This window comes from Cyanistes caeruleus, chromosome 1, assembly GCF_971803275.1.
Source record: "Cyanistes caeruleus chromosome 1, bCyaCae1.hap1.1, whole genome shotgun sequence".
NCBI classification, from domain to species: Eukaryota; Metazoa; Chordata; class Aves; order Passeriformes; family Paridae; genus Cyanistes; species Cyanistes caeruleus.
The window spans coordinates 70,787,423-70,810,642 of record NC_141701.1 but is presented as its reverse complement, the minus strand read 5'-3'; the positions used below and the strand labels follow the sequence as shown (position 1 = coordinate 70,810,642).

The window sequence follows — 23,220 nt, the reverse complement described above, 5'->3', positions numbered from 1 at the left end:
CTTTTGCTGTTCCTCGATGATTGAAGTGTTTTTCCTTATAATTTCAGGATTACAAATGTAGTTGGCTGTAGTGATTTTGGTTCACCAATTTGAGTTTCCCAGCCAATGCACCAAATAATGTAATGGATTTTGCGCTGGCTAAAATTGCCAGTGCACCTACTAGAATTATTTACTCATTTCCTGCTATGAGATATTAATTAAGAGGAGGGCAAAACAGGCTCCAAACTTAAAAGGTTAAAGAAAAACTTTATTAACAGAACTAAAAGAATAATAAGAATAAAACCTTCAGAACACTTTTCCTCCTGCTGCCCAACTTCTTTCCCAAATGACAATGTAGAGACAACACCTGGGATTTTAAATCAGTTACCACCTCTACAATAGTCTTTCACCCGTTCTTGTAGGAGATTTCTCTTGCCAGGCCATTGAGACTTCTCCACAACAGTTCTCTCGTGGCTCAGTTCTCTTGTGGCTTTCAATTTCCACTAATAGCAGCTGCTTGGGAAAAGATCTGCAATAGTGAAGCTACTCTCATTTTCACAGTCTTCCCATGTCTGAGTTAATGGGCCATGTCAGTTTATGGGGTATTATTTTAAGTATGAGCTGTTCAAAAGCAAAGGTTCTCCTTATCTATCTCTGCAATCATCTTAATCTCTGGGCACAGAGATTTTCTCTCCCTGGGAGCAAAGGGTCATCATCACTCTCATCTCTCTGTTCAAGTATCTCATGGGATCACAGCTACTGCAACATCTGCTTCATTATGGATGTCTCTGCTCACACCTACAGTTTGAACACTCCATCTCCCCATACTTTCTCATTGATTACAGGGGGTATTTTAGTGGATTGTAGTCCATCTCCATGGCCTTACCAAAAGAACTTTCAGCCCCCAATACTAGGGCATCTCATTCTCCTTACATCTGGGACTTGACTCCTTCTTTATTGACCTTGGTGTCTTCATGTTGTCTTCTACATGTCCTCACTCTATCCTTTTCTCTCCCTTGAGAGAGGACCAAGGTCTGCAGGTCTCCACTGTGAAGTGAAGCAGTTAACATCTTGCCCAGGCTTCCAGATGGTCATGATGATTTCTGCCAGGCAGTGGCTGAAGCAGTCATGGTAATGGATTTCAGGCCGCATTGGGCGCCTCCTTCTGTCTGGCAGCTGCTGGGGCCGCGCAGGAGCCACAGCACCCGGCCTGGGGCTGCTCCCCGTGCCCAGCGGACCCCGGCTAGGCACGGGTCAGTGGCGGGGACAGGGCTTAGTGTCAGCAAGATGTCAGCATCTGCAGCCTGGCCCAGCTTCAGCTGTGGCCCTGCAGTCTCCCGTCCCCCACCCGGGCACTGCTGGGGGCTGGCCCAGCCCTGCCAGGCCATGCAAACCCCAGCGGAGGGAGGCTGGCCGGACTGCAACCCAGTTACCTTTTAAGGCTGGAAGCAAGAGAGAGGTTTCCCGTGTTGGCCTGTCTTTAAAATGTAGAATTCACAGGAGGTGGACCCAGCTTCTAAAAGGTTTAATACGTTGTCAATTCTCAGAGCTAGCCAGTTGTTTTTTTCCAGGCATAGGGGAAGCTCTTAGTAGCTTCTCAGCAAAAATAATTGCTGTGGGTGGCTTCTTCCCTCCTCGCCAAATGTCAATTAATGCAAAACCAGCACACTGACCTACAAAGATATCTGCACACACTGTATTTATCCAGAACCGTGCCATTTAAGGCAAAGACAATGTACACAGCTTTTAAGCATGCATTTGAATAAAGTATATATCAATTTCAGTTCACGTATAAAACCCTCTAGTATTTTTTCAGAGGATTTGTCAACACTGATAGTGTTATAAATGAAATTAGAATTTTGACAGCTAGGTCCCTTGGGTCCCATTAGGCAGTTTAATTAAAAATGAATACAATTTAGTAAATTGAATAGTAATTTGGTATGAAAAAATACAGTTTAGTAAAATAATATAATTTAGCAAAAAATTACAATTTATATATATAATCTGCCAGTAATTTAGTATGATTAAAGCATAAGCAAAACCAAAGGGGGTATGGGGAGGGCTTCCCACCCCACCTCACATCCAAAACCAACCGGGGTATGGAGGTGTGCTTCACATACAAAACAAAGCACTTCAAGCTAAACTTATATACTGTATGCTTATTCATTAATGTTTCCCATAAGTTTCATCCTATTTCTGATTTTTCTGACTTTACATCACTATACTTCACGGCACATGCTTCACTTGTTGTTAGGGGGTCTTCAGTCTTCTTTTTGTGGTCTTTTGGTGAAGGCTTCTCCTCTTCCTCGTTGTCCTTCAGATGGCTTCACAGGTTTGCGCATGCATACTAAGCGTTGTGTTATGTAAGTCTACTAAATAGTCTTATATTTACTGATTTTTAGGCCCAATGCCTAAAGTTGTTCTAATTTTGTCCATCTCAAGGCCATTTTCGTCTTGGGACATCACTTATTTTCTAAACTACATCCTGTATCTCAATTTTAACATGTAACATCTGTAAAAGGGTACATCTGCCTTATAACACTGATTCTTTTGATTGCTTCTAATAATAATTTTCCAAATAGTTATAATTTAGTTAGAATGAATCAATTCCATTTATTACAATAGAATGTTTAGAAATGCTCTTTTTTAAATAATGGCAAAGGAAAAGGACCTTAGCCACATGTGCATTTGCTGGATTAGGTACACGTGTTTTCTGAGAGTAAATATTAAACTGGGAGTTATATAGACATCTTCCTTTGCACAAAGATCCTCCAGCATAAAACCATGTTGCTGTGCCTAAGACCTTTTGCCACTGATATAACATTAAGTTTAATTTCAAAACAGCTTAATAGACTGAGTTTTAATATTGTAGCATGTTAATTCACCCCTGTAAGCCATCTTGGAGCTACATCAGACAGATTTTGAAAAGTACAGAAACAAGAATTTCTGTCTCACAGCCTTGGCATTTCCTTTTCTTATCTTCTTATCTGCACTCCGGGGCTGGTAAAGTAAACACAGACACATTTAAATTAATATGTAAAGGTTCAACTACCACAGCCTGCAGTTGTACAATCATTTAAACAGCCACAGATGCATGTTAGTGATACGTGTAAACAGATATAAAAATGGTATTTAAATGTATAGGTATGCAGTCATCCAGCCCTACACACCAGGAACTGTGCATCTCTTAGGTTCTAATGGTTCCATACTACACTGTGCATATAATATGGTATTGACATTTTCTCATGTAAGATTCTGGGAGTCCTTTTTTTAACTATAATTCTATATTCTCTACTAACTTATATTTTTATAAGTGACTATATGTACTTTGTATAATAGTACTGAATATTCTCCAGGAAGCCGTGGCCATATTATAGCTCAATGAGCTGTAACAGCTGCTTTATTTACTCCATACTTTAGCAATTTCATATGGTTTAAGGCCACAGCACAAGAGAGCTATTAAAATTTGAAAGTAATTATAGTAATTTTCCTGGTCTGTTTTCTCTAAGTGTTCTGGTAAATTGCAGAGCTAGAAAACTGCAGAACACTGTCTACATAATTTTGTCCAGTTGATGGCAGAATAAGAGGGGGTTGAAATGGGTCCTAACAATCAAACACATGGTTAATGGGATATGTATGTCCTTCAAAGAAGGCAGTCTGAAGACTCATCAATAATTATAATTTGCTGCAAATTATTGAAGCTGGTTTATCTCCTGGGCATAGGAACAGAAAAAAGTATTGCAGAGGCAGCAGCATTTGCGGAGATGTGATTATGAGGCAAAAGGCTATTCTGATAAATTTTTATAGTAGTTGTCTTTGCAACAGTTTTGAGGAAGCCCCAGAAAGGGCAGGATGAAAGATTTAGATTTGCCTGAGGAATTAACAATATTCTCCCATTCTTCCATTGGTCTGAATTGACTCTGTTCACTGGAATAAAAATCTTGTTTAATTTTGCATCTTTTGCAATAACTGTGGAACCAGGGGCCCTGAAGGCAGGGATCAATTTACTGTCTCTTTAGTGTTTAGGTGCACTGACTAACAAATTGCTTGCTAATTTCAAAGGACTGACATATTTTAAAGGAAGATGCTGACCTATTGTTGCAGAGAGAATATGCAAAATTTACTGGATTTTGTGATACAGTTGAAGTTCTTTTACAACAGCAGCCTTTAGTATTACTGCAACAAAGATTAAAAATTTTCAACTGTAAATATTAAACCCAGAGAATTCAAAAGAAGATTAAGAACTTAGTGAAATGCTTATGTATAAGGCTAGAACAGAGAAGATCATCTTACCAGCCCTACTACATTCCTAAGAAATTCTTAATATTGGAGAATGTAAGGTTTCATTCAGGCATTCTTTGACTTTGTTATAAAAATTGAGCTAGGCTAAAATATTTTACTAAAAAACAGTCAGAGTCCAAAAGCAGGTCTTAGACATGATAGTTCTGATGTAAACTAAATCTTGTGACCCACAAATTTTTGAGCAAGTTCTAGCAGTTATGTGCCTGATCTGAACTATCAAAGTGATGACTCAGTGTATAACTTGTCTTTCCTCTCTGCAAGTGACTTACCTGTGTTGTTCAAGGCAGAGAGGAGCAAAGCCAAAACCATAGGAGAGTAAGTCTTGTTAATAGTGTGCTGGGAATAGTCTGTAAGGTCCATCCTGATGTTGTCATTGAGAGGAATGATGAGTTTGTCTTTACAAACAAGCTGTGGGTCAGTTGATAAGATGCAGCTATCAGTGAGAGACGACAGAAACAATGGGATGGATTCCAGTAGGAGATCAAAGAGGCACTGAAAGAACACTATGAATTCCATAAAAGTTAAGAAGGGATTATGCATTGGGGGTGGGGGGGGGAAGGTACCCCAGGTATCAGGCGTTCCGGGAAGCCTGTACCTCTCAAGTACCTCAGCCTATGGGGAAAGAGAGAAGGGACAAGCGGCCGGGAATTAGGATAAAAAGGAGGCTGCGCCCTCCAAAAATTTGAGAGATCCCAGGGGAATGCCCCATGGCCTCTCCCTTTATTCGAATAAAGAAAAAGGACTCCTCTGTCTCCTTTTTGGACATAAACCTCTGGTGTTCGTGGATTAATTTTCCTGACAATTTTTGGGGGCTCGTCCGGGATATTTCCACCGTCCGGGGCGGCGGGCAGCGAGCGGAGCTGAAGGCGCGCCTCACCCAGTTTCGGTGATCAGCTCCCCTTGGTGGCGGCCAGCACCGGGCGATCGATTGGGTTCCCGAGACTGTCCAGGAGACAGACGAGAGGCGGACCAGGGGGGTCCGTGAAGAGTCCACAGGGAAGGACCACTGAAAACCTCACCGGTGAGTAAAATGGGATCTTCGGGGAGCAAGCCTGGGAGGGCACCCAGGGAGGGTAGCACAGGTCAAACAGAGCACCCATGGAGGGTTGCAAGGGTACAGCCGGGAAGGGGTCCTGGCAAAAGGGATGACGATCCCACAATACCCCCGGAGAGTCCCTTGGGGAGAATGCTGAGATCTTGGGACAGATTATGCATTCACCCAGAAGTCACTATGGAGATGATGGTAAAATATTGTTATTATGTATGGACAGAGTATAAGTTGCCGAATGGACTTATATGGCCATCTTATGGAACAGATAGAATTCATTTGTGCCGAATTCTGTGGAGGTATCTAGAGGAGAATTGGAAAGGATGGATTGAAAGGGAATGTGGATTGATATGGTTTAAACAAGCAACAGGAGAAATCTATGTGTTAAGAAAAAAAAGGAGAAGAGGAAAAAGGGGGGGAAGAGGAAAATGGTGAAGACTGGGATGTTTTTCAGCACCTTCCCCTGTCTTGTCCTCCGGTGTTACCAGCTGACCCAGGGCCAGCTGCAGATGCCCTGTATCCTCACCTTCCAGGACAAAGGGATCAAGGAAATGCTGTTCCTACAGCTCCACCTGAAAATAACAATGGTGGGGGGGGGGGGGGGGGAGCAGCATATCATATCACCCCCTAGGACTAGAAGAGGAACTCAATTTAGAGCATCAGAAGCCCCCTGGACCCAAGGGACAAGGGTCCATCAAATGCCACTCCGCCAAGTCCCTTTGGGAGGTCAAGGGGGAGGATTTGGGTTTGTAGTTATACCACTTACTACCCAGGATATAAGAGGATTAAAAAAAAGAATTACCACCATACTTGGATGATCCCATAGGGGTGGGGGAAAAGATAGAAGAATATTTGGGAAATGCAGATTATACCTGGAAAGATTGGGATTTTCTTTTGGGGATTTTGTTTGGGCCATCAGAGAAACGAATGATTTTGCAAAAAGCTCGGCAGCTGTGGGAGGATGAACATCCACAGGCAGTGGGGGGGGCTGGACCTAATGTACCTACAGTAGATGATGCCATCCCACAGGTGGACCCCCAGTGGGATCCAAATAACCAGGCCAGCCTGGCTCGCCTCCGTGATTACCGTGCTTATTTGATTAGGGCAATCAAATCAGCAGCTCCTAGAACTAACAACATAGCTAAGGCTATGTCGTTAGAACAAGAGAAACATGAAAGCCCCTCTCATTGGTTAGAGAGGATTAGGGATGCCTTGCGGAAGCATGGGGGGATGGACCCTGAAGGACCAGCCTTTGACACATTGTTGAAAGTACAATTTGTTACTAAGGCTTGGCCTGACATAAGGAAAGGAGTACAAAAAGATCAAGAGTGGCAGAATAAGCCTCTAGAAGAATTGGTGAGAAAAACACAGCAAATATATGTAAGAAGGGATGAAGAAAAAGTAAGAGCTAAGGCAAAGATGATGGCAGAGTTTTTGCAGCCCCAAAAGAATAAACCACAAGGTCCAAGGGGTCCCCCGGGGCAGAGGGGACGGGGTCGGCCACAAGGAGGTGTCCAGGGCATTCCCCCCTCGACAGGGGAGAACCGACCCAAACAGCGGCTGGGGAGGAACCAATGTGCCATCTGCAGGAAAGAAGGGCATTGGAAAAGGGAATGCCCACAGAAAGAGCTGGACCCACAAGAGGAAGAAGTCCAGAAGATAATGGAAATGTATTGTTAGGGATGTCAGGGGCTTCCATTATACCAGGGACCCACCACTCAGGAGCCCTTGATAACTTTTAAGGTGGGTCCGGATCGAGGGGAGGTGTGTTTTCTAGTAGACACAGGTGCCTCTCGATCCACCTTAAATTTTATACCTAAAGGAGGGAAATTGTCAAAAAGGTCATTGGTTACTCAAGGAGTAAGCGGAAAAGATGAGCGAGTGCATTTTATTCAACCGCTGTTAATAGATATGGGGGACAAGTTTGAAATGCATGAGTTCCTGTTTGTTCCTAATTGTGATTGTAATTTACTGGGGAGAGATTTGATGGCAAAAATGGGAATGCAAATCAGTATTATAAAAAATGACACTGAGTCCAGCACTGTAATATCTTTGTGTAAAATGTCTGAGAGAGCTTATGCTGAAATAGATCCGGAAGTGTGGGCAGCCCCGGGGAAATATGGAAAATTAGACATAGAGCCTCTCCAAATTACTTTGAAGCAACCAGGACAAGTTGTGTCAAAAAAACAATACCCTCTTTCAAGGGAGGGAAGGAAGGGGTTACAGCCTATCATTGAGTCCCTGCTAAAGGCAGGTCTGTTGGAACCGTGCATGTCTCCTTATAACACCCCTATCCTGCCAGTTAAGAAACCAGATGGAACCTACAGAATGGTGCAAGATTTAAGAATAATAAATAAAATTGTCAAATCAAGGCATCCCACAGTTCCGGATCCCTATACAATCCTGAACCAGGTCCCCTCCTCACATCAGTACTATTCAGTACTGGATTTAAAAGATGCTTTCTGGGGGTGTCCGATTACAGAAGAGAGTAAACAGTATTTTGCCTTTGAGTGGGAACAAGAGGAAGGAGGTAAAATGGTAAAACAGCAATTGACCTGGACAGTCCTCCCACAGGGTTATACAGAGTCACCTGTTTTGTTTGGACAAGCTTTGCAAAAAATACTAAGAGAATTTACTCCACCTTCCGGGGTTAAGTTGTTGCAGTATGTGGATGATTTACTGTTATCAGGGGAACAGGAGGAGATGGTTGAAAGAGCTACTGTGAAACTGCTTAATTTTCTCGCTAAAAAAGGACTTAGAGTGTCTGAAAAGAAAGCACAGTTGGTAGAGAAACAGGTCAAATATTTGGGGCATATTTTAACTGGAGGGTTACGGTGTATTGATCCAGAAAGAATACAAGGAATTCTACAAGTACCATTACCCCAAACAAAAAGGGAATTACGACAGTTTTTAGGGTTGGTGGGATACTGCCGAGTGTGGATAGAAGACTTTTCTGTTGTGACCAAACCTTTATATGGCTTTTTAACACAAGACAGTCCTAATGTTGTGGTATGGACACCCGAAGGAGAACAAAGTTTTAAAAAATTAAAAGACAAATTGGTTAAGGCCCCAGTCCTAGCTCTTCCAGATATAGAAAAAGAATTTGAATTATATGTAGATGTTACACAGGGACATGCAAAAGGAATTTTGGTACAGGAGCATGGGGGAACACAAAGACCGGTTGCCTATTTTTCGAAACTGTTAGACCCGGTGGCCAGAGGCTGGCCCCATTGTCTGCAGAACTGCGCAGCCACAGCTCTGATGGTGGCTGAGGCCCGAAAGCTGACAAGGGGGGGTTATCTGATTGTTAAAGTTTCACACCAGATTAAAGCGTTGTTAACTGAGAGAGCCTCTAAGTGGATGATCAGCTCTAGGTTACTACAGTATGAATTCTGTCTATTAGAACAGGAGGATTTAGAATTTAAAAGCAAGCAAAGTTTTAACCCAGCCTCCTGTTTGAATGGCCCTGAGGAAGGGAGCCAAGGAAAATTCCATGATTGTATTCAAGTAATAGATCTACAAACTAGGGCAAGGAATGATCTGAGAGACATCCCGTGGCCTGAGGGGGAAAACGTGTTTATTGATGGGTCTTCAAAGGTGATAGAAGGAAGACGATTTACAGGATACTCTGTCGTGAATGGAAAGCAATTAAAGGAAGGGGGGAGGTTACCGGCCACCTGGTCAGCTCAGACGGCCGAGCTGTATGCCCTCGTGAGAGCTTGTGAGTTATACCAAGACAAGACAGTAAATATTTTTACTGATTCTAAATATGCATATGGTGTGATACACGCATTTGGGAAACTGTGGGAAGAGAGAGGTTTATTAACCTGCAGAGGAAAAACGTTGGCTCATGAGAACTTAATCTCCCGCCTATTGGAGGTGGTGAATTTACCAAAAAAGGTAGCAATAATACACATCAAGGGACACCAGGCAGGGTGCTCGGAAGAGGCAGTAAGAAATAGACTGGCTGATGAAGAAGCTCGGAAAGCTGCATTGTTGCCAGAAATCTCTAAGTTACTTCCCTTGCTCCCAGTAACTGCCCCCTTGCCAGAGAAGCTGTCTTTTTCACCAGAAGAACTTGACATAGTTAAAAAGAGTGGGGCAGAAGAAAGAGGGGGTAATTGGTTTACAAGAGATGGTAAGCAGTGGATACCGAAAGCTTTAGCCTCACAACTGCTAAAACAGCTCCACAAAGGGAGTCATTGGGGCTCCCGAGGGATAGCAGAAGCCTTCCTCAAAATGTATGCTGCTGTGGGTCTTTTTGTTCTGGCAAAACGAGCTGTTGATGGTTGTTTGATTTGTGCTAAGACAAATAACAAAGTTACAAAGAAACTTGCCAGGGGGGGAAGGCCTTGGGCTGTACGTCCCTTCCAGAGGTGCCAAGTGGATTTTACTGAGATGCCCCAGTGGGGAGGTTTAAATACCTTTTGGTAATAGTATGTCAATTAACAGGGTGGCCAGAAGCCTTCCCAGCTGTTTCAGCAACTACAGGGTCAGTTATTAAAGTATTTTTAGAACAAATAATCCCAAGATATGGGATGGTGGAAGCGATAGACTCAGATAGAGGAACTCATTTTACTGGAAAAGTTCTTAAAGGAGTAATGACTGCTTTAGGGATACAATGGAACCTCCACACTCCCTGGCATCCCCAAAGCTCAGGCCAGGTTGAAAGGATGAATAGAGAAATAAAAAAACATCTTTTGAAGCTAGTGATAGAAACGAAAATGCCATGGCTGCGGCTCTTACCACTGGCTTTAGCAAGAATCAGGGCCAGACCCAGGGAAGATATTCAACTGTCTCCTTTTGAACTGATGTTTGGAATTCCTTATCCTTGTAATTCTCAGCCTGGGGCGGGGGTAGAGATAAGTGATGTATATCTAAAACAGTATGTGGCTCGGATACTGTCTCTTGTGAAATCTCTTCGACAGGAAGCTCAGCTGACACAGACCCTGCCTTTGGACTTTGCTGTGCATAATATCCAACCAGGAGACTGGGTCCTAGTTAAGGAGTGGAAAGAAGCACCCCTGCTGGCTAAGTGGCGTGGACCTTTCCAGCTGCTGCTACCACAGAAACAGCCATCAAGACAGCTGAGCACGGGTGGACACATCACACTCGAGTCAAGGTCGCTAAAGCCCCAGAGGTTTGGACATCTCAGCTGGAGGAGAAGGATGGGAAGCCGCGACTGACACTCCGCAGGAGTGGACTGGAGCAGTAGCTGGTGCGTCGACATCGGGGGAAGCCCTGAGTGCCTACCCACAGACTGCCTGCTGAAATAGTCTGAGCATCCCTACTCTCAAATCTCCAGCCACTGGGAGCCAATCCATGCTGTCATTGCTTTCTTTATGATAAGCTGTTTTTGTGCTTTTCACTTGCCACAGGTGGTGTAGAAGACAACGTGAAATTGAAAATTAGAAATTAGGTTATAACACTATTAGAATGTTTCTCTTAATAATTTTACCTTTATATTTTCAGTTAAGTTGGGGTCTAAAGTGGGAAAATGATTTTTTTACTTTAGGAGAACAAGTAGCAAAGACCTTTAACCTTAGAAACTGCTGGGTCTGCGGAGGGCCAGGGGTATCTGAAAGCTGGCCATGGGTGGCCAGCCCAGTCGAGCCTAAATGGTGGGTTAGCACCCTGAGTGAAGTCCATAATGGAACAGGATTTTGGGACAAAGAAGGAAGTCCATGGCAGCTTCATTCTTCTGAAAGAGGCATTTATTGCTTAAACAGAACAGGAAGCACATATGTGGGAAAGAGCGTTTGTGACTGGACTTTATCTTTGGGTTTAGATTGTTGGACCCCCAACTGCCCTCCTTATGACTGTTCCAGATATAGAGGCAGATGGAATCAAACGCATGTTAAGCTCACTAATGGTAGCTGGGTAAGGTGTTCCTTCCATAATTACCAAAAAGATTTTGAAGGCTGTAAAGCAGTGGGGAAGGATAAGTTTTTTGACCCTTTATTTTTAAGCTGCCCCCGGGATAATTCCACAAGTAAGACACATGTTGTCCGAGACTATCAGTGGAAATGGCAACACCGAAATGGAACTCGAACCCTTTTTAACAGGTTCTGGTCCAGATCTAATAAAACAAATCTGGGATGTGATTGCAAGTGGAAACCTCATGTAGGAGCTTGGAAATGTAAATATTGTGATTCTTATGGCGAGGCAACTATTGTGGGTGGACCACTAGGCCCTGGAAGCAAGCTGTATTTTGACCCACCAGTTGATGATGAAAATTGGGAAGGTCCCTTCGCTAATGGGACCTGGGCTCTAAAGGGGCATTACTGGATTTGTGGCCAAAATGCTTACCGCAGGCTACCCCCAAACTGGTCAGGAATATGTTATGTGGGGTATATTAGACCATTGTTCTTTCTGCTACCACAAGTTCAAGGAAATCAGTTAGGAATCAAAGTATATGATGATCTAATTAGAGAGAAGCGGTCTATTGATACATCCCTGGTTGGAAGGAGCACCCAAAAGTGGGGAAAAGATGAATGGCCACCTGAACGGATCATACAACACTATGGACCAGCTACCTGGAACCCAAATGAATTAATATCAGGTGCCAGAGAACCCATTTATAATCTAAATCGGATAATTAGGTTGCAAGCTGTCTTTGAAATAATAGTCAACCAGACAGCTACAGCTCTTGACCTTCTTGCTGACCAGTCTACTCAGATGAGAAATGCAATATTTCAACATCGGATGGTATTAGACTATTTATTAGCAGAAGAAGGGGGGGTGTGTGGAAAATTGAATGACTCAAACTGCTGTTTGCAAATAGATGACAATGGAAAAGTGGTAAAACAAATAACAAAAGGAATAAGAAAGTTAGCCCATGTACCGGTCCAAACATGGAAAGGATGGGAATGGGACATGTTTTCATGGTTACCTGGTGGCCTATGGGTCAAACAAATGCTTTTTTTCCTCTCATGTTTTGTAGCAACCCTAATCTTTTTACCATGCATGATCCCTTGCTTAATACAACTCATTCAACATGTGATCAAAAGAATGCAGGTAGTAGCCGTGCCTACTGACCCAGAGATGGCTACAAAAGGGCAGAAAGTAATGCCACTGCAAATAATTGCAAAGCCAAAAAAGACACAAGAACAAGAAATTAGGTCAATGATAACTAAGGTTTGTAAAGACAATTATTAACAAAAATTAAAAGAGGAGGGATTGAGAGGAATGATGAGTTTGTCTTTACAAACAAGCTGTGGGTCAGTTGATAAGATGCAGCTATCAGTGAGAGACGACAGAAACAATGGGATGGATTCCAGTAGAAGATCAAAGAGGCACTGAAAGAACACTATGAATTCCATAAAAGTTAAGAAGGGATTATGCATTGGGGGTGGGGGGGGGAAGGTACCCCAGGTATCAGGCGTTCCGGGAAGCCTGTACCTCTCAAGTACCTCAGCCTATGGGGAAAGAGAGAAGGGACAAGCGGCCGGGAATTAGGATAAAAAGGAGGCTGCGCCCTCCAAAAATTTGAGAGACCCCAGGGGAATGCCCCGTGGCCTCTCCCTTTATTCGAATAAAGAAAAAGGACTCCTCTGTCTCCTTTTTGGACATAAACCTCTGGTGTTCGTGGATTAATTTTCCTGACATCATCAACACCTCAGGTAAACACTATCATAGATTGGAAAAGGCCTCTAAGACCATTGAGTGCAAACATTAACCCAGCCAAGTCCAACACTAAATAATATCTTAAGTGCCACATCTACACATCTTTAAAAAGCCCCAGGGCTGCAAATATTCAGCAGCAAAGTCTTCTCCTAGCAGAGCTGCACAGTTAAAGCCAAGGTGCAATGTGCAGGTGCATTAGGCAGCAATTACCTGAGGGGCCCCCAAAGTACTCTTACAGTCTGCAATTTAACATTCCCACAACATCCATACCCTGTATCAGGAATCAGCCCTGGTATGATCTACAATATATACACCCTGTACAGTTTTTTAAGAGTAAAAGTGTTCTTGGTGCACATTTATGTGAGGCTGCACTTCAAAATGGAACCCTACTGCATAGATAAACTACCAGCCCACTGTCATCCAGAAAATAGCAGGAGTGAGGGTGAGGCATCCTCAAAGAGCAGTGCAAATACTAATTTTCACAATATTCCTGTGGAAAGTGTGATTCAAGTTGCAGAATTATAAGGTGAATGAACAATATAAGCACAAGCCACAGGCACTGGAGATGTATGAACCAGACTTCAGCTGCCTTCAGATCTGTTCTTCAGATAGCCTAGAAATGTTTTACATGTGCAGTACAGATAATCAGAAATCATGCCAGCCTTAAACTGAAGAAGTGCTAAACTAATCAATATGACAAAATGTTTGGAAGCAGCATTAGCTTGCAAAGCTGATCAAATGTGTTTAATTGAGGCTGTGTTAAAATTATTTTTAATGCATTTTAGCAAGTGTGTCAGAAGAAGTCCATTGATACAGATCACTCACCAGACCCAGAATGAACAATTTTACAGCCTGGAATATAAAAACAACTTTTGCCCATTTAGCAAGATGTCCTACAAACCAGTTTTCTAGAACCATTGTAATTGCTCACTATGAAAATTGCAGGTTGTGTTCAAGAAAGGCTGAACACCACCAGAACCTTTGTTCGTTTGCTCCACTTTCTGCCGAGCAGCTTTGGCTGCAGTTTTCTGAGCATTGCATCTCATTTACAAGGTGACCCAGAACACAAAACATTGTAATTAGCCTGAAAACCCAACCTGCTTTTTCTCCCTGCCCGCCAGCCCCCTCGCCTTCTGCTGCCCTGGGTTGCGATGGCAGCGTTTTCCCTACAGAGGGTGGGTCTCATGCAGAAGGAGAACAGTGGAGCCAATATATTCATAGCTTTTGGATGTGGCCAGATAAACATAACACCCAGAGGAAACTTTTTCTTATTTAAAAATAAAAAAAAAAATTCCTAGATAGACTTCAAATGTGAAATTACCTTCCTTCCCCAAACAGCAATAAGGAAGTGCCAAGAGAGGTGGAAGAAGGATGAATGAAGTGCTTGACCAGTGTAACTTGGTCTGTTGAGATCTGTAAAACCACCCCAGCTTTCACTAGGTGGCAATTATCATTTGGCCCATCATATTCATGGTACAGTCAAAAGCAGAATAATCCTAACTGATGAGAAATTATGTAATGATCTACATATTACTTCTAAGTATGTGGTACGAATTTCTTACATGGTACAAATCACAAAAGGTCATAAGTAAAGACATCTGCAAATGTATTAAGCTGCTGACCATCTTTTAAATGCTTTCCCATCTTATCATGTGTGGCTTTCTCTTTTTTCATGTCACTGAATTTTTTCTTTACCAGGAGATGGTACAACAACCAAAATGCCTGAATATGCTTTGGCACAATAAGTGCACAAAAAACCAAAACCAATCAAGCAATCAAGCAACCAAAATCCACCAAAAACCCCCAACAAAAAATAAAAGGGTAGAAAAGAAAAGAAGTACTCTGAGATGATTTCAACAGCACTTTTTAAAACACTTAACATGTATGCTGACCAGGACTTATTTTAGCTCATAAATCTTATAAGCATCAAAAAAGATGCTGTACTTTCAGCAGAACATTGATTACTATAATACATCTTTCCACCATAAACTGACAGAGGTGCAGATACAAAAAAATAGAAGGACTTGAGTGGTAGAGATCAACTTCAGGTTTGGTGACATTAGAACATCTCAAGGAAAGAGGAAGAATTGAGGAAAGGAGGCTGCTTCTGTCTGGGTATCCACATCTGGATTAAGAATTATATTTTTTAACCAGTGTATGAAAATTTTATTTTAGTGGCATATAGTCATGTTAGTGAGAAGTACTCTATCACTACAAAGTACATTTTGGTTTATTCTAAATAGTACAAAATAGACTGTAATTCATTCTTGAAATGACGGAATTTCCTTAATGTTGAAATTAGTAACTTATGTGTTTGTTGCTTAGCAACTCAGACTATACTAACATCCTTAGCCAGGTATCGAGTTCCTTTTCTGAATTTCTGACAGTATCTTTCATTTAAAGCTTTGGAATAGCTTCCCTGCCTCTTTTGCTCTAAACCCAAGGCTCTCCCTTTTCTCTCTGTACAAGAGGCAGCCTTGATTTCGGAGAAGTAATTCCACAGAATTGAAAACTGTGATGTATTTGATACATCTCTATGGCTTTTGAACCATTTATGAGGAAAGGCAGCTGTCTTTTGTTTTCATTAAGTAATTTGGTTAAATTTAATTTATTTTTTTTAACCTCTTCATTGTCCTGAGCCACAAACATTGCTGATGTGACTTGGAAAAGCGGAAAAGTGGACTTGATAGGATACAGGAACAAACTTTCCTTTCATGCTGTAAAAAACAATTTTGCACCAGACTTGGATCAGATGTGTGCACTAAAGGACAAGAGGAAAATTTTCCAGCAACAAGGCAGAGCAATAGAAATGCCAGTGACCTGTAAGGAAGGAATTCTTCCATGGTGAGAGTAGTTAAGCACTGAAACAATTTGACCAAAGAGGTGGTGAATTTCCTTCCTCAGCAATTCTTAATACTCACCTGGATGACTTCCAGAAATCCTTTCCAACCGTGTTTTCTGTGATTCCCTCTAGGGGACAAGTTATTTGTATTTTTCTGTGATTTCTGCACTGGGACACATTATGGATTACTTTTCCCACTGAAATACATTATGAAGATGACTAGGCCCCATGGTAAGACTTAGGTAATAGAACAGAGCATGAGAAAAAACAGAACATAACAAGAGAAACTGCCAAACATAACAAACAGCAGAGTGAGCAGCTGTCAAACATTACAGTGTAACACCAGGAAAAACATCTGGATTTCACAGCTGGTTATGGGGAACTGTGTGAGAGGAGGACAAGCTTCCCAGGTAACTGTAAGAGAAGTGAGTTCAATACTGGAGTCTTTTTGGGGAATGCAATCTTGGGAAAAAACCTGCAGTGTCTAGGTTACCATAGCAATAAACCTTGTAGAGGTTTGGGAAAACTTCTTCACAGAAAGGATTGCCAAGCATTGGAACAGGCTCCCCAGGGAGGTGGCAGTGTCACTGTCCATGAAGGTATTTTAAAAATGTATAAATGTGTTAATTTGGGACATGGTTTAGAGGCGGACTTGGCAGCGCTGGGTTAGCAGTTGGACTGGATGATCTTCAAGGTCTTTTCCAACCCTTATAGTTCTGTATCATTTAAGGCTGAGATGTAGTAGCTAAATGTATCAGAAATGCCAGATGTGGTTATGGATGTAGCAAAACTGGAACCAGGGAAAAGGTAACTACAGTTGTTTATTTGGGAGGAGACAATGGTGGGAAAAGAGATGGATCAAAGTGGGGGGCAGGAATTACAACCATGGGAAAATGGAGGAAAGTGTGGACAGGTGAGGACAGCCATGTATAAGCAAGTTGCTGGTTGATATGGCTGTCTCATCAACAAGTTGGTCCTGCATCAACTGCAGTTTCCTTCTTCCTGTATCTTTCTATATCTTTACTATATTTTTTCCAGTGCAGTCTCACTCTCTAGCCTGTGCTTGTGTGGAGAAGTCTGTGTCAGCAACCAGACAAGGGGTCACAGGTCATAATGGTTCACAGTGCCAACAACAGGGCAGCTGTCACAGAACAGCTGGCTTGGACTGGACAAAGCAAATCTGAGCATAACACAAATCCAATTCAGCTGGCCTGGCTCATGCCTGAACATATCCCTGGGTAAGATACAGGGGACCCTTGGCTGGCCCCATTCAAGCTGAGAAGTAAGCACATCACTGGCGAGAGATCTGGGAAGCAGAGAGAGATCCCAGCCAATAGCTATCTAAGCCCGGGAGTTATGAATCAAGTATAAAAGTGAGCTCTGCATAATAAATGAAGCTGTTTTGTCTCATGAGCACCTGGTTCACAAGTTGTGGAGTTTTCATCTCGCTATCCACGACCAGCACGTTACATGTGGTAACCCTGTGTGAAGGCACAGCCTTTCCCGTGAGCAGAGATAGGGTAAGACAGGGACACAGCAAGAAGAGCCTGTCTAAAACAGTGAAAAGCTGGAAAAAACAGGTGACAAAAGCGTGATCTACAGCAAAAAGCTGAAAAAGACAGAGGCCAGAAGAGCCCAAACTACAGTGAAAAGCTGAAAAAAGGTGTGTGGAAAAAGCCGTCTAGAAGATACAGCGAGGAGAGCTGTTTGCAGTGAAAAATCACTAAAAAATCTGGAATATTTTTTGGACTTACCCTTAAAAATATAAGAAAATACTCATCAGAGCCATGGGAGCCTGGATACCAAGTCAACCGCCTGCAATTTTGAAGGTATGGCTGTTTTTTTTACAAGAATGGGACTTAGAATATGATAAAGATGCATTATTAGCTTTAATAACGTGGGCAAAGAACCACGGATTGGACACAACCAAACAGTCTGCCCTTGATATAAATACATGGAAACAAACTGGACAATTTATACTTCGAGCAGCCTCCATCCAAGGGAGACGACAACTGTGAAAGTGCTGTGCTGTGAAAGTTTTAAAGCCCTGGAGATTTATTTTTAACTTATTGAGACAGATGCTGGACTAGAGAGCAAGAACAGGGCTCTGGAGGGAACAGAGGGAGATTGGGATACCTTTCCAAGCCCACGGGTGGAGCGGCACCGCCGAATAGCTGCCCTGCAAGGTTGGGCTGCTCGGAATGCCCCCCTTGCCCCGACACCGCTTTATTGTGAGCTGTTTCCAGCAAGCCCGCCATGCTGGAGAGCACAGGCAGCTGGCAGTGCCACGGCGGGTGGACAGACTGAGGCGTGTAGCACTGAATTGTGCAACCCCTCCACGTGTCGGGGCCGCGAGCTACCGCCGACTGCGCCGCAGCCGAGAGGAGCACGACAAAGCAGCAAAGACGCCGCTGCGCCAAGGAGGTGCTGCACCAAATTGGAGCGTCCAATAGCTGCACCGATCTGTTGTGCAGTAGCAGATCTTCCCTTGGCTCCACGGTGGTGCTGCGCCGTGTCTCAGAACGCCACCATTGTATTCCCACAGCGCATAGCCACGCCGCTGAACCACAGCACTCCTGGGACTGCCCCCACAGTGGAGCCGCCCACGCCCCTCGGCACCATGGAAACGCCTGGACCCGCCCCTGCCCGGAGCTGATTGGCTCAGCCCAGAAGCCGCGCCCGCGGTCCCGCCTCTGCTGGCCACGCCTGCCTGCCGCTGCTGGGGGGCGGGGCCCGAGCTGATGTCACGTGGTGTCCGGTCCATACCCGGAAGTACTCGGGAAGCAGGGCGTGGAATCCCAGCGCCGGAGTCCGGTTTCGCACCTGCACCCGGTGCAGCCCTGGCTCCAGTTCATCTACAGCGAAGGCTCCATCAGCCGCAAGGAACCACATCGTTGATGGAATCACGAGATACCCACAGAGGGAACCAAAGTCTTTACCTTACTACCAGCTCCGAAGGACAAGCCTCTACAATCCTGTTGTCAGCAGCTTCAACTCCATTGATGTTCAGAGCAGAAACCATCCCCACTCGAGACCCGCTGATCTTTTAGATGGAGGTAAAACAAAAAGCGATTGAAAGGGGGGAAATACAGGAGGCTGAACTGATTTCTGCACCCATGCATTTACCATCAGAAGAGGACTGGCAGCAGGGAGGGGAAACAATTGCTGTGTGCGATAATGGCACAACACCCAATAAATACATGTCCTTTAATTGGCAGATCCTTTCAGAGCTATGCCAGCTGGCTGCTAAACATGGGGTAGGATTGCCTGCTGTAGAAAATATGCTTCGATTTATAACTGCTAGTGAATGAACTCCCTATGATAGGAGGCACATTGCAAAATTAATCTGTACTCCAGTGCAGTATATGATGTTTGAAACAGCCTGGAGATCCTATGCAGAGGTACCAGGGATTGAAAAATTCAAGAGCTTCACAGCAGGACCCATGCTTTGAGGCAGGGATCACTCAGCTCGTGGGATTGCACCCCATGGAAGATCCCCCAACCCAGGCTTGTTTGAACTCTGCAATCCTAGCACAAGTGAATGACTTAACAATATGGGCACACAAGAGAAAAGGGTCAGGATGCCATTGCACATTGGCAGTCAGCTTTTGCAGTTTTGGGCATCCCTCACACCATCAAAACAGACAATGGCCCTGCATAGATTTCACAGAAAACAAGACATTTCCTACAGGTCTAGGGTGTAGCACACCACACTGGTATTCCCCAATTAGGAACAGAACAAGCCATCATGGAATGAGCATATGATACTTTAAAACATATTATTGAAAAACAAAAGGGAGGAATGTCTGGTGAGACCCCACAGAGCTAAGGCAGCTAAAGCTGTTTATACACTAAATCATTTAACAGTATCAGAAAAGTCCCAGAACCCAGTCATTTTAAATCACTATCATTACAATCATCTGGAGATAAACTGTTGCCTAAGCCCAAAGTAATGGTGAAAGACCTTCTCACCAATAAGTGGGGAGGCCTGTGGAACCTCATTACTTGGGGAAGGGGATATGCCTGCGTTTCTGCGGTCACTGGAACATATTGGGTACCTGCCAGATGTGTCCATCCTGCCCTACATCCTGCCTGGGACCACAACCAGAATCCTCCTGATGGCCTCTCAACAGATATGATGAAACAGAATGAAGAAGAGTAACCAAAACAACTTATTCACCTACCTCATGAAAATCTGTGTCTCTTGAAAAGACAGTTCATTCAAAAACTGTGTTTGTTTACATGTTTTTCTGTTAAGTTAGTTTTTCTCACAGTTCTAAAGGTTGAATTTGGTTTTGTTTCTTGTTTATAAAGTATAATCTCAGTTCTGAATTATTTTTTGGTTTTTTTTAGTGTTAAGTTGTAGCTTGTAACTATGAGTAGTTAGTTAACCAGTGGCATGTTAGCTTGAAGGATTGTGATCTCGCCTAAACAGCTCCTGGAGTGGGTGCTGTAAACTTCATTTAGTACATGAAGCACATTGCTCGCTGAGGATAACTCGGTTTGTCAGATTAAGTGGAAAATCTCATTCAAATTAGACCCATGCTGTCTCCTATCACCCCATCTGCAAAGGGCCCTTGCAGATAGGATAATAGAGAGCATTTTACATTTTTTAATATAACTGAAAAGGGTGAATTGTAAAAGTACAGCTTGCCTGGACTGGACAAAATAAATCTGAGCATAACACAAATCCAATTCAGCTGGCCTGGCTCATGCCTGAACATATCCCTGGGTAAGATACAGGGGACCCTTGGCTGGCCCCATTCAAGCTGAGAAGTAAGCACATCACTGGCGAGAGATCTGGGAAGCAGAGAGAGATCCCAGCCAATAGCTATCTAAGCCCGGGAGTTATGAATCAAGTATAAAAGTGAGCTCTGCATAATAAATGAAGCTGTTTTGTCTCATGAGCACCTGGTTCACAAGTTGTGGAGTTTTCATCTCCCTACCCATGACCAGCACGTTAGAGCACAGGATGTAGGCATCCTTCTGTAATGAGGGAAAGGAGATTAGGGCTGGGGCCTAAGAGTTGCCGATGTGAAATGGATGTGAATTGGCAGATCTGCTTCTGGGAAAAGCTGATTGCTGATACACAGTCATTACAATACTCATTCCTTAGTCCATCCTCTTTCCAGGTGGGACAGGATCAGGCTGATATAAAACATTTTGCCCTGTTCAATAACTTTTTTAACCTTTACATTTCTGATCCAAATATAGTACATAATTCTGGGAAACAACAGAAAATCAGGAAGAGGCCTGAGGGAAAGAAGTATGCAGCAGTACATGTTTGCTTATTCTTTTCTTAATTGCTTGGCTGCCAAGGAGATAAGCATAGTGCATAGTTCTGGAAGGAACTACTGTTTTTCTTGCACATGTAATTCTGTAGCTCTGTGTATGTCTATCAAGCCTTAAAAATAAAGTATTTCAGGAGAGATTTGCTTTAGGAATTCTGAACCTCGCTGCTACAAACTGTATTGTCTTTCAATGGTCTCTCAAAGACTTGAGGCTAAGGACTGTCTCTCCATATCTGAGGTTTTGAAATGAGTTTTGGAGAACAATAATTTTGTCTGTGAGATTTTATAATCATTTATTTAACTCTATGAGCTCATTTATATAACTCTATGAGCTTTGTTCTGTGGTTTGTTTTTTTTTCTTGTATTTCAGTAAGGCTTAAGCAGCTGAGCAAAAAGGGGGACATGGTGGGATGATACACTGACATATTGACATTTTATTTGATATTTGATTCCTCTTTTCATAAAGAGCTCTTCCAAAAGGAGGACTTCTACACTTGACATCTCTGGTCTGGCTCCACAGCTGGGAGGAATGTATCTGCAGCTATAGGCTACTGTTCTTGTTTAAGTTAGTGCCTCTGGAAGGCTTAATAGGAATTTAGTCATTCTCTCCATGCATTGTGATGCCTACAGGTAAGAGAGAAGAAAGCACAGCACCTTGAGAGCCTCTCCAGCTCGTAAAAGGTTGAGGCAAGGCACAAGCTTTAAGGCTCACTCTCAAAGTCTGTCATGCCTTCACCCAGACTGGAGGAAAACATCTAACCCACAATTTAAGAACAGAAATACACAGACTGAGATGACAGCACGAACAGAAATTAATCCACAGGAAAGCACCCCAAGAAGCACTAGAGCACAGGCTTGAAGAATGGCCAGCATCAATGGCCAATGACGTATGTGACAAAAAATAAAATCAGTAACAACTAAGGAAGGTGCAGCAAGGCAGCAGGACAATGCCTTGGCAGCAGAAATGAAGTAATAAAATCACAGACAAAGGACTCTCCAGCTATTTAAAGTTAGGGAGGTTATGCTTTATTACAGCTGGGTGGCATATGGAGTCATCTCCCAAAGATGTGTGTGCCCCTCCACTGTCCCTCATTCCCTGTTTATTCCCTAAAGTACTATATATGCATAGGATTACACAATGCATCTAATACACATTCATTGCCTGACTCCTGCTCTTGCCTCATTTGGTAATGAGCTCCATGCCCCTCTGGGCATGCTCAGTTTAAGACATAAACTTTGAAGAATTTAAAGTTTTAGAAAAGCTGAGGCCTTAATTAAAAATGAGCCCTGCTAAATCTAATTAAAATTAATGGATGTGTCTTGCTAAAATTAAAGGTAGATAAAAAGACTTTGCTGAAATTAGAGGTTAATCATTGGCTAATAACTGTCTGTCAACTTTATGCTTGTTCAGCTGGGCTTATAATGAGAAACAAAGAATCTGGTGAAGAACATCAAGAGCGTGAGACAATTGCAAATCAGAAACCCATTCAAAGCATGAAATTAGGACCCCAGCCAAGGGTCCATTTGTCACTCTACTTTGAAAGGGTAGAAAGGTCAGGACGAGGAAGAGATATATTCCTTCCTCCTTTTTGTGACCCCTCCCCATAATGAGACCACTGACCTATTTCAAAGAACTGACTATGCATACTTAATTGCCTTTTTTTTAAATTAGCCTAGAAAGCGGAAAATGGGTGATAACTGGGTTATAAATATATATTTGTATTCAATGTCTCTATAAATAAAAAGCCTATATTTACCTGTATTCAAGGCCGTGAGTATTAAGGGGTGACCTGATACATTGGTCCAGTGCTGTTACTAAACATACACTCTAACCCCAAAAATGCTTAGAGTCTTTGTCTGTCTCAGTTGGTGTTGGGGGTTAGGTGTCGCTTTTTTTTGTTGTTCTGGCTTGCCTGTGAAATTTTTACCCCTTAGTTGCAGGAGACAACCTAACTGTGGGTACTTAGTGGGTGCTCGATAAAGGACAAAGAGTGGCCGGGCCCAGGGGGAAAGTGGGCAGGAAAGGAGGGTGGGGACAGTTTTGGCTGGCTTTCTTCGGCTTCGGGGAAAGACACTCTTTTTCTGGGGTGCGGAGCTGCTGTTGCGATGGGGAGAAGGGAATTTCGCCATCA

General features: G+C 43.1%; 1 long non-coding RNA gene across 1 annotated transcript; it reads left to right on the top strand.

Moving 5' to 3' along the window:
• Nucleotides 1-2,582: 2,582 nt before the first annotated feature.
• LOC147655581 (uncharacterized) lies at nucleotides 2,583-21,226 on the top strand. The gene is made up of 2 exons (XR_015289783.1): nucleotides 2,583-17,626; nucleotides 18,343-21,226. It is a non-coding gene; the product is annotated as an uncharacterized LOC147655581 (long non-coding RNA).
• The last annotated feature ends 1,994 nt before the right edge of the window (nucleotides 21,227-23,220 follow it).